The sequence below is a fragment of the Myodes glareolus genome, chromosome 11 (genome assembly GCF_982192425.1).
Source record: "Myodes glareolus chromosome 11, mMyoGla1.1, whole genome shotgun sequence".
Taxonomy (NCBI): domain Eukaryota; kingdom Metazoa; phylum Chordata; class Mammalia; order Rodentia; family Cricetidae; genus Myodes; species Myodes glareolus.
This window is the reverse complement of record NC_142036.1, coordinates 15652134-15662744: the sequence shown is the minus strand read 5'-3', so window position 1 is coordinate 15662744 and position 10611 is coordinate 15652134. Positions and strand designations below refer to the sequence as shown.

At 46.2% G+C, this 10611-nt stretch overlaps 1 long non-coding RNA gene across 1 annotated transcript; it reads left to right on the top strand.

The window, feature by feature from the left end:
- The first annotated feature begins 4347 nt into the window (after nucleotides 1-4347).
- LOC125398517 (uncharacterized) lies at nucleotides 4348-9300 on the top strand. The gene is made up of 2 exons (XR_007231444.3): nucleotides 4348-4663; nucleotides 6034-9300. It is a non-coding gene; the product is annotated as an uncharacterized LOC125398517 (long non-coding RNA).
- Nucleotides 9301-10611: the final 1311 nt, after the last annotated feature.

The following is a 10611-nucleotide window of genomic DNA, read 5'->3' as shown; positions in this document are numbered from 1 at the left end:
CAGGAGCAAAGGCAACAGAATCACCATGAGTTCAAGGCCAACCTGGGCTACATAGAAAGACCCTGTCTTAGGCCCCCCCACCAAGAAAAAATGGGCTGAGAATCTAGCTTAGTTGATAGTGTTAGCCTAGCCTGTACAAGTCCTGAGTTTATCTCTAGTTTCATATAAACTGGGCATGGCTGCACCATGTGTAATCCCAACACCTGAGAGAGAAGTAGGAAGATCAGAGGTTCAAAGTCATTCTCAGCTAATAGTGAGTTGGAGGCCAGTCTGGGCTACATGAGACTCTATCTCAAAAACAAAAACTTAAATAAACAATATAACTCAACAAAAAACAAAACCCTTCTCCAGGCCCACCTCTCCCCGGCAACAACCACTGCCCCCCTACAACCCTGCTCAGATATCACCTGCTGCCTGTGCCTGCCTGTCTGTGAATGCCTTTAAGGAAACAGCAAAGTTATGAACAGCTGACCCAGATTCCCAAAGTGACCGAGGACGTCTCCTGGCAGTTGAGGAAGTGCTGGGATGAATTTAAATGTTACTCTCTGAAGCAGAAAAATGGCAAGGTCAGGCAGCTTTGACCCAAGGTGGGGGCTGGGTGAGGGTGTTGGTGCCAGCATTCTCCGAAGGCCACAGCCCCAGGCAGGCAGGATGCAGCCAGTTCTTGGCTTCTCCTTCAAGCTTCAGGCCATTCCCTACAATGTCTGCAGAAGCATGTATGCTTTAAACCTTTAATTACCCTGTATTTTATCCCGACCTCATGACCTGATTTTTTCTATCCTTGGAGACCTACAAAGTAGCAATAGAATTGTCTGTTTCAATCCTAACACTCAAATGAGGGCATGATCCTCAAGGAAAAAACAGGAACATCTGGAAGCAGGAAGGAAGCTGCGACAGACATATCATCAGCCAGGGCCAGTGTTCCCCTTGTCCCTTCATCTGCCACGGTAGAAATGGGGAAAGGGGACAGGCCAGTCACACACAAGAGTGTGTATTGGCATGAGACTCACCTCCCTCCTCCCAAACTCCAGGGGATATAAATGATTCAGGAAATTCCCATTTCCCACAGGCTGCTCCAAACCAGTGACCTCGTATGGGAAGATTACTAAGGCTGGCAGCTGTGAGGCGTCTGGTCGGTCAACTATGGCTTCATAATTCACTGATGACTATGCCGAGGGTGCTTGACCCCTGAGGACACTGCCAACTTTTCCTGCTTGCCTTGGAGCCTGACCTAGTCTCCCTAGCGAAATCTGACCTTGACTTGCAGAGATACTCTGTGTCTGCAGGGATAGGTGTCCCAGCCCAGCGCACACGGCCTAACAGAGTAGCCGAGTCCAGCCCACACAGGGCAGGACTACAGGGACGGACTGCATTACGCGTTCTACAGGCCTAGAGCACCAGAGACGACGGATGAAGGAAGATGTTAACAGCACACAAAGAACAACAGGAAAGAAGCGCAGTACAGAACAAGCAGAAAGCCCAGCCGTGGAAGGCGTGGCCGGAAGTTCAGGTTACGATAAATAGAGTAAGGGCAGCCTGGACACAGCCGAGGCGCAAACCAGTAGACGGAAGATCTCACAGAAGAAGCTTCCGAGAAGGAAGTGGAGTAAGACAGAAATAGAAAATGAAAATGCCAAGTGATGGGGAGAAAAGGGAAGGGCCAACCAGGCGTGGTGACTCAGGAGTCACGGTCATCCTCCTTTACACAATGTGATAGTTGAGCTGGATGTCAGCTTGGCCTACGTAAGACACAGTCTCAAAACAACAGCGAAAAGGAAGGAATGCCAAGAAAGGGTAGAGAAGAAACAAGTTCCAGGCAGGGGTGATGTGTGCATCTGTAATCCCAGCATTTGAGGAGGAAGCAGGATGACCAGATGTTCCAAGCCAACTTAGCTACATCAGGACATTGTTTTGAATAGAATTTTTCTCCCAATTCTTTTTCAGATTCATTTATCTCTCTCTCTCTCTCTCTCTCTCTCTCTCTGTGTGTGTGTGTGTGTGTGTGTGTGTGTGTGTGTGTGTGTAAGAGAGAGAGAGAGAGAGAGAGAATGCTACGCATGTGCAGGTTCCACTGAAGCCAGAAGAGGGCATTGGATCCCTTGGAGCTGGAGTTATAGGCTGTTGAAAGCCATCTACAGTGGTTACTGGGATGAAGTCAGTCCTCTAGAAGAACAACTGCTTAACCACTGAGCGATCGCTCCAACCCCTCTCCCAATCTTTAGTGTAAAGATTTTTATGCTGTAATATTTTTTTGAGACAGGGTCTCCCAGTGTAACCCAGGTTGTCCTGAAATTCACCGAGATTCACCTGTCCCTGCCTCCGGAGCACTAGGATGAAGGGTGTGTGCCACCACATCAAGCTATGCAAAAGCTTTTAAAGCCACACGATTGAATGTTAAACTGAGGCCAGCCTGGGCTAGACAAGACCTATTCTCAAAATAAACAAATAATGGACTTACTAGATTGACTGAAGAGACCAGTGACTGCCTGAGCTATGGAGAGGCAGAGAACTGAGATGCTTCTCAGCCTCAAAGCTGGAAGCCTCAGCACTCCCACTGAGGTGCTGAAAAGTCTAGAAGCTCCCTGGTGGGAATGAACAGTCTGGAATCAGCAAGCAGCAAGTGCTAACCAAAGGAAGCAATGCCAGCTCAAAGACCTTGACAGAGAGACAAAGGAACAGAGCCATGTCACTGAATAACCAAAGGCTCACTTCACCAAGATGATAAAGTAATTTAAAATCAGTATGTAACCAATGATATAGCCTCAAAAATACAGGAATATTTAGAGGAACAGAAGGATACAACCATCAGCTTAATGGGAGACTGCTGTTTTGCTTGGCTGGTTGTTTTCTGATGCTGGTCTTGCTACAGAGTTCTGGCTGGCTTGGAAGTCATTATGTGGCCACAGACTGGCCCTCAAAATGTTAGAATTATAGGTGTGAGCCACCGTAGCCAGCTTTAGGAGATTTCAACACTTCATACTGCACGGGTTTCATTATTTTGATTGTACAAAACTCACTGGTTTGTATGTGCTAAGTAAATACTCTACCACTAAGCTATAACCTCTATATATCAGTCATCCAAATACTACCAAAATGAAAGCGACAATCAAGGGATGACAGACTGAGCGTGATGGCAACACCTTTAATCCCAGCTCTCGGGAAGCAGAGAAAGAGGAGCTCGCTGAGTTCCAGGCCAGCCTAGCTGATTTACATAGTAAGACCCTGTCTCAAAAAAATGTTTTTTAATAAATTCATAGCTTATTAACCAACATATTTTAAAATTTATTTATTATATATAGTATTATACCTGCATATATGCCTACTCATCAGAAAAAGGCACCAGACCTCATTACAGATGGTTGTGAGTCACCATGTGGTTGCTAGGAATTGAACTCGGGATCTCTGGAAGCACAGCTACAAGCAGTGCTCTTAACCTCGGAGTCATCTCTCCAGCCCCCCCAAAAAAACCCAAAAAATATTTCTAATCAAGAAATCTTATCTGGTCAGATGGGACATGCCTTTAGTCCCGTCGCGCCCCGCCCTCCCCCCCCCACACCCCACTCCGCCATCCCCCACCCCCCACCCCCGCCAAGGAGAAGTAGGTGGATTGCTGTAAATTCAAGGCCAGCCTGGTCTACAGTGAGTTCTAGGATAGGCTCCAATGCTACACAGAGAAACCCCGTCTCTAAAACAAAACAACAAAGGAAGGAATGGAGGGAGGGAGGGAAGAGAGGGAAGGGAAGGGAAGAGAAGAAAAGATGAAAAGAAAAGAAAAAATGAAAGGGAATATATCTGAAAAGCACAGGCCAGCCACAGTGTCTACCTCTAAGGAGTTTTATAACCCACAAAGAACACACAAAATAGGTGCTTACAAAATTCTACCCCAAGCTTCCTGCACCTTAACATGTTGCAAAGAATAGGTTTCATACTTCAAAGAGCAAACCTTACAGTGAAAATGAGCCCCGACTATGTGCCACTGTATAAACTATTCCCAACATAAAGGTTGAACCTAAAAGCCTCTCCATGGTGTGTGGTGGAGCATGCTTTAATCCTGCACTAGGAGGTAGAGGGAGAAAAAGATGCTAACATTTAGACAAGGAAAGCCACCCGAGCCCTCTGAGATCTGGGACAGATACTCAGCTCCAGGCTACTAAGCAGAACTGGAAATGCCATCAACGAAGTGAGCATGTTACATGCTACATTCATCAGAGGAGGCTGCATGGAAGCTGGCAGGCTGACAGATGGACAAAATGTCTATTCATACACACTCAGCACCAAAAGACCTCCCCTCTCCTGCCTATGCCTTCTCCGGCATGTGTGGCTTTGATATGAGTGTTTTCTGGGCTGCTGAGAGTATCAGATGTGTTTGTCATGAGAAGATAAGTGCTCCCCACTAGAGGCTCTCTCGCGGTACACAGAACTCAGCCCAGACTCAAGCCTCAGGACAAAACCACCAGCGCTTTAAAGGCTCAGCTCAGCCCATCGCCAGAAGCAGCTCACACAAACCCACTGGCCTCTAAGTACCACAATTCAAATGAGTAGTTGTCACAATTATTTTTCATATGCAAAATGGAGAGTCTTCTGGCTGGAGGTCCTGGACGCTACCGACAAGGGAAACTGATCTAGCAACTCCTCCTCTTCCGGGCAGAGCAACCATTAGAAGGTGAGTGCGGTGTGAAAATGAGAGACATGGAGGGCGATGCCATTTATAGCATCGAGTGACCCTGTCCTAACACAAGAGCTGGCATACCATTGCCTGTAAATTCAAACCTGATGGAGGTATGTGGGCTCACACCCGCCTTTCCCATGTACTACAACCACTGGCTCTGACTCTCAGCCTTGTCACCTGCCTGCTGTCCCAAGCTTAGCTCATATCATCCAGTGCAGGACACTCAGGCCTCTACAAGTGACCATGGAGACTGCTCTCTGCCCAGGTGAGTTCCTGGGCAATCATATACCACACCAAGGTGTCTGGGCCAGAAAACTTTAAAGAACCCTGTTTGGTTTGCATCCAGACAAAATGTGGTGATGCCTCACACACACTGTCTAACTCCCTTCGGGTTCAAAAGTATCTTCAAAGCCCTAGTCTTGCTGAGGAGTGCTTCCTGGATCCACACCACCAAACCCGGTCCAGAAAACTTCACATTGCAGGCCTCAGCGCAGCACCTGCTGTCCTCCGGCACCCAGACTCCAGACCCTGGACAGCTTCTTTTAAAAATTATAGCTGGACAGTGGTGGAGCACGTCTTGATCCTAGCAATCTGGAGGCAGAGGTAGGCAGGTCTCTGTGAGTTTGAGGCCAGCCTGGTCCTCAGAGAAGGACAGCCAGGGCTACACAGACAAACCCTAATTTGAAGAAAAAAAAGAAAAGGAAAGGAAGAAAATGGAAATAAATACAATTCTAAAGAGCTAGCAGGCACACACAGTATGTGTATCAAAGTTTCTGCCAAACACAAGCTCGCAGTTTAGTTGAGAAGTGGCAGCTGTTATTAAAATAGAAATGTATCCGATTCATGATAGACAGTACAATGAAATAAAATAATGTTTTAAAAAGATTGAAATTCGAACTTGGGAGGCTTTTTTTTTTTTTAATCTAGGGAGGGATATTTCTAGCCGGCAGTGAGGCAGAGTCTCCTTGGATTATCCAAATTGAGATTCTCCACCAGTCCCGGCTCAACAGGCTGCCTCTTACTCATGTTTCACTTCTGAAAAGTAGGAGTTGGGACTAAAGGCCCCTGTGCCCCTTCCAGACACTCATTTCCCATCTCACAGCAGAAACTGCAGGCTGGTACTCACCAGTAGACACTACCTGTCTTGTTTTGTCTGTGTGCATTTTTCATCTGCGGGTTTATCTTCATTAATTGAATATAATGTCATGTACAGTTAGATGCTTTTAGACAGTCTTCCTGTGCAGCCCAGCTAGCCGTGGACCCACTGTCCTCCTCCATCAGTCTCCCAAGTGTTGGGATTACCAGAGAATGCTACGGTGCCCTGGCAAGTGTAATGCTTTTAAGTTCGTCCTCCAATATTCCAGAGTCCCTGGCACCTGTCCTGCTGCCCCAGTCTGTCTCACGCTGATAGCTCCTGTGCAGACCTTGACGGACTTGACTCATGACACCCGCTCTCCAAGGAGCTGGGACTGCTCGCCATGATGGAAGCCAAGTAGCAGCAGCAAGGTTCTGACGGAGACAGAACTCTATCTTGCAATAAACTGACTGATGATGACAGCAGGGATTCTCACCCCTAAAGAGCCATCTTGCCAGCCAGGTAGTGATGGCACAGGCCTTTAACCTCGAGAAAGTTCCAGGGTTGCACAGAGAAACCATTTCAGAAGGGCGGGGGGAGAGCCATCTTGCTAAGAAGTTGGTCTAGAGATGTTTTCTGAGTGAACACAGAGTGATGGGTGCCTTCTCACAGTTGGCTGTAGCCAATCAAGCACATCTGATCGTGACTGCCAAGGCACAAGATGTTTCTCAGCTTTGCAGTTCTCAATAATGAAGACCATTATGTCTTCGGACTGTTCTCATTACGAATCAGTTTGCCCACACGCAGTTCCTGATATGATGCAATGGACAGGCTCGGGGGCACTACCCAAGGCCAAACTTAGACTAAGGAAAGAACACAAGCTTCACCTGGCATAGAAAAAAGCAGGTGAGTTTGAGTGAGGTAAACACAGAATACAGCAAGATATGGTCTCAGTGTTCAGCTGCATCCACCTTCACGGAAACCTTGCTGAAGACTGATGTCTCAGCTCCTAGCCACCTTCCGTTGCTGTAATCAATTTCCATGACCAAAGGCTATTAAGAGTTTATTTTTACTTATAGTTCCAGAAGGCCAGACATCCATAATGGCAGGGAAGGCACAGCAGTAGGAGTAGAAAGCAGAGAGATCACATCTCAGGAAGCGGTGTTCCAACTGGAAGTGGGGCCAGGCTACAAACACCAAAAGCCCACCCCCAGAGAGCAAGGCTCCACCACCTAAAGGTTCCACAGCCTCCACAAACAACAGTGCCAATGTGGGGGGTGACACCAAGAGTTGACGTTCATAAGCATGGCAGACATTCCTCATTTAAACCACTAGAGCTGATCTCAATGTGTGAATTGAGAAAATTTGAAAATTTTTTAAATTTTAGTTTTACTTTATGTGTATGAATGCTTTGCCTGTTTGTATATATGTGCACCACATGCATGCTTGATCCTCTTGAACTAGGATCACAGATGGTTATAAGCCACCATGGGTGGGTACTGGAAATTGAACCCTCCCTGGTCTTCTACAAGAGTAACAAATACTTTCAACCACTGAGCCATCTCTTCAGACCAAATTTTGTGGCTTTAAAACAATTTTTTGTTTTGTTTTGCTTTGTTTTTGTTTTTTGTTTAGGTTTTCAAGACAGGGTTCCTTTGTGTAGCTTTGGAGCCTGTTCTGGAACTCTCCCTGTAGACCAGGCAGGCCTCAAACTCATAGAGATCCGCCTGCCTCTGTCTCCCAAGTGATGGGATTAAAGGAGTGTGCCACCATCGCCCGGCTAAAACAATTTTTATTACTGTAGAGTATTACCATCCCCCCATGGACTGGATGACAATAGCTCCAAGTGCTAACAAGGAATCTTCACAATCTTAGAGCTTAGAGTTAAATGTGCTGCTGTTTGCCAAGGAACACAAACACAAAAAACAGAAAGCAAATTCCATACAAATAATATTTACACTGTACATAGGACCTGCAGGAAGATGAGCTTATTTTAGATTTACTTGTTTATTTATTATGTATACAGTGTTGACATCCGATCTCATTATAGATGGCCATGAGCCACCATGTAGTTACTGGGAATTGAACTCAGGACCTCTGGGAGAACAGTCAGTGCTTTTAACCTCTGAGCCATCTCTCCAGCCCAGAAGATGAGCTTTATGTAGCTACCATCATTTGTACAGATGTGGATGCAGTCATGAGCCATTGCTGTAAAGCTTTTGATTGTGATATACAGAGATGCAGAGACACATAACACACACCTGCACAGATCATCACATTTGCCTTGTTAACTGTTACACAGCAATCACCACCTCCATTTCCAGAACCTCTCTTCATTTTGTAAACCAATGCTCTGAAACATTAAAGGACAGTTCCATGTCCATTCCCTGGCCCTGATCACCACTGTGTCTACTCTGCAAGTTTGCTGTTTTAGAAATTTCAGCTGAACGAGTCCTACAGAGTTTGTCGTTATTTCTTAGCATGACAGTGTGCTTTGGCGATAACCCGCTAAGGACATGCAGCCTGTCATGACTTTACAATCAACTGGGATTTTAAGGCAGGAAAAGCATGTGCTGAAATCTGCTGTAATGGGGCTGGAGAGATATCTCAGAGAGGAAAGGCACCTACCACCAGGTCTGTTGACCTAAGTTCCATCCCCAGGTCCCACAAGGTGGAAGAGGAAAATGAACTTTCAGAAGTTGCCCTCTGGCTTCCACACACGCACGGTGGCACACCTACACAGTCTTACGAACTAACCCAAGCAGGAGCTTGGAGCAGGGGCTTCTGGTATATAAAGCTCAGAATATCTGGGCTCCACTTCCCAAGTTCAATAGCACAGAATGTCACATTGGGAGAGCTGGATGTGGGAGCTCACCTAATTTAAGAAAACTCAAAATGAATCCACTCTTTCCTTAAGAATTCCACAGTCCATCTGGTACTTGCTATATTTACTCAGATCTGTACCAAAAAATAAAGGCTATTTAGAGCATGTTGTTATGGTTTCTGAAAGGTTCTTCCATCTACTAGAGAATATCACAGACACACAGAAATCAACTCAAAGAGGAAGTTTTAAAAACAGCAGCCCTGGCCAGGCAGGGCAGCAAACCTTCAGTATGACCCTGGGAGAATGCATAATCCAGAAGAGGATTGTTCAACCTCACAAGGGCACTTGGAAATGAGATCCAGACTCCAGCTCCTGAGCCCCACATCAGAGGGTACCTCCCTGCTGCCATTACCAGAAGCAGGAGGTGTGATGGGAAATAGAACGCAGTTTGCCAAGCTTCATCTTTAGACTCAGCTACCTGCTTTATTCAGACCGAGTTTGCCTCCACCAGTGACCCTGGTCAAGCTTCATTACATCTCTGTGCTTCAGTTTCCTAGTCTGTTCAGAGTTACAGAATGATGCCTAAGAGGACCGGGCGCGGGGAGAGGGGGTGTTTGTGAAGCGTTGAGCCTACCAGACTTGGCATGAAAGCTTGACAAATGTGAGCAGCCCCTGAGGCAATGGCCACTATAGCTCCCCAGGGGCTGATGAATAAAGGCCTTGTAAATTTTAGGCTGATTGTGTTTTTAACTTTATACAAACAAGAAATATAGTACATCCTTCAAGGGATGAGTCTTTAACCCATTCTCTAAGGGATGAGTGCAGACTGGCTCACGTGGAGAGAATACCACGTGAGGACACACACGAGGACACACCAACTGTGACAACAAAAGTGGAGATGGCAGACAGCTTGTCAATAATTTAATCTTTTTTAAACGGTCTTGCTTTGTGGCCCAGGCTGGCCTTACAGTCTCAATCCTTCCTCTTCCTGCTTTGTGCTAGGACTTTAGGTATATAGCATCATTGGGGTGTGCTGGTGCATGCCATTAACCCTAGCACTTGGGAGGTAGAGGAAGGTGGCTCTCTGTAAGTTCCAAGCCAGCCAGGGTCACATAGTGAGACTGTCTTAAAGAAGAAGAAAAGGAGAAGAAGAAGAGGAGGAGGAGGAGGAGGAGGAAGAGGAGGAGGAAGAATAATAGCTTTTGTAGGTCAGCACAATGGCTCATCGGATAAAGGGACTTGCCACCAAACCTAATGACCCAAGTTTGATCCCAGGGTCCACATAGTGAAAGGAGAGAAATAACACCCTCAAATTGTCCTCTAACCTCCACTTAAAGCTCTGTGTGTGTGTGTGTGTGTGTGTGTGTGTGTGTGTGTGTGTGATGTTTTACTCTTTTGGATTTTTGGGGGGCCCACCACTAGCTCCCAAATAAATTACACATGGAGGCTTATAGTTATGAATTCCTGGCCTTGGCTTGCTAAGCGTTTCTTAACTTATCCTGACTACCTTCCGCCTCTGGGCTTTTTCCTTTCCTTACTTCTGCATATCTTTCACTCTTACTCCATGGCTGACCAGGTGGCTGGGTGGCCCCTAGTGTCCGCCTTTCCTTCTCTCGTTGCTCCTCCTCTTTCTCATTTCTTCTCCTCTTTATTCTCTCTGCCTGCCAGCCCAGCCTACCCTTGCTCCTGCCTTGCTATTGGCCATTCAGCACTTTATTAGACCATCAGGTGTTTCATACAGGCAAAGAATCACAGTTTCCCTGAGGTAAACAAACGCAGCAGAAACAAAAGCAACACATCTTTCCATCACTAAACAAATGTTCCAGAGCATAAACAAAAATAACACACCTTAAAATATTCTACAATGTGAATGTATGTGTGTGATAAGCAAATAAACAAAACACAGTTTTATAAAGATTAGAGCTTTGCAAATACAAGCAAGGAACACCACCGAAGCTGTTGGCGTACACTGCAAGCAGGACAGACAGTTTGCCCTTGAGATCCAAGACCCAAAAAAGCAGCAAGCACTTAGCACTGATCTGT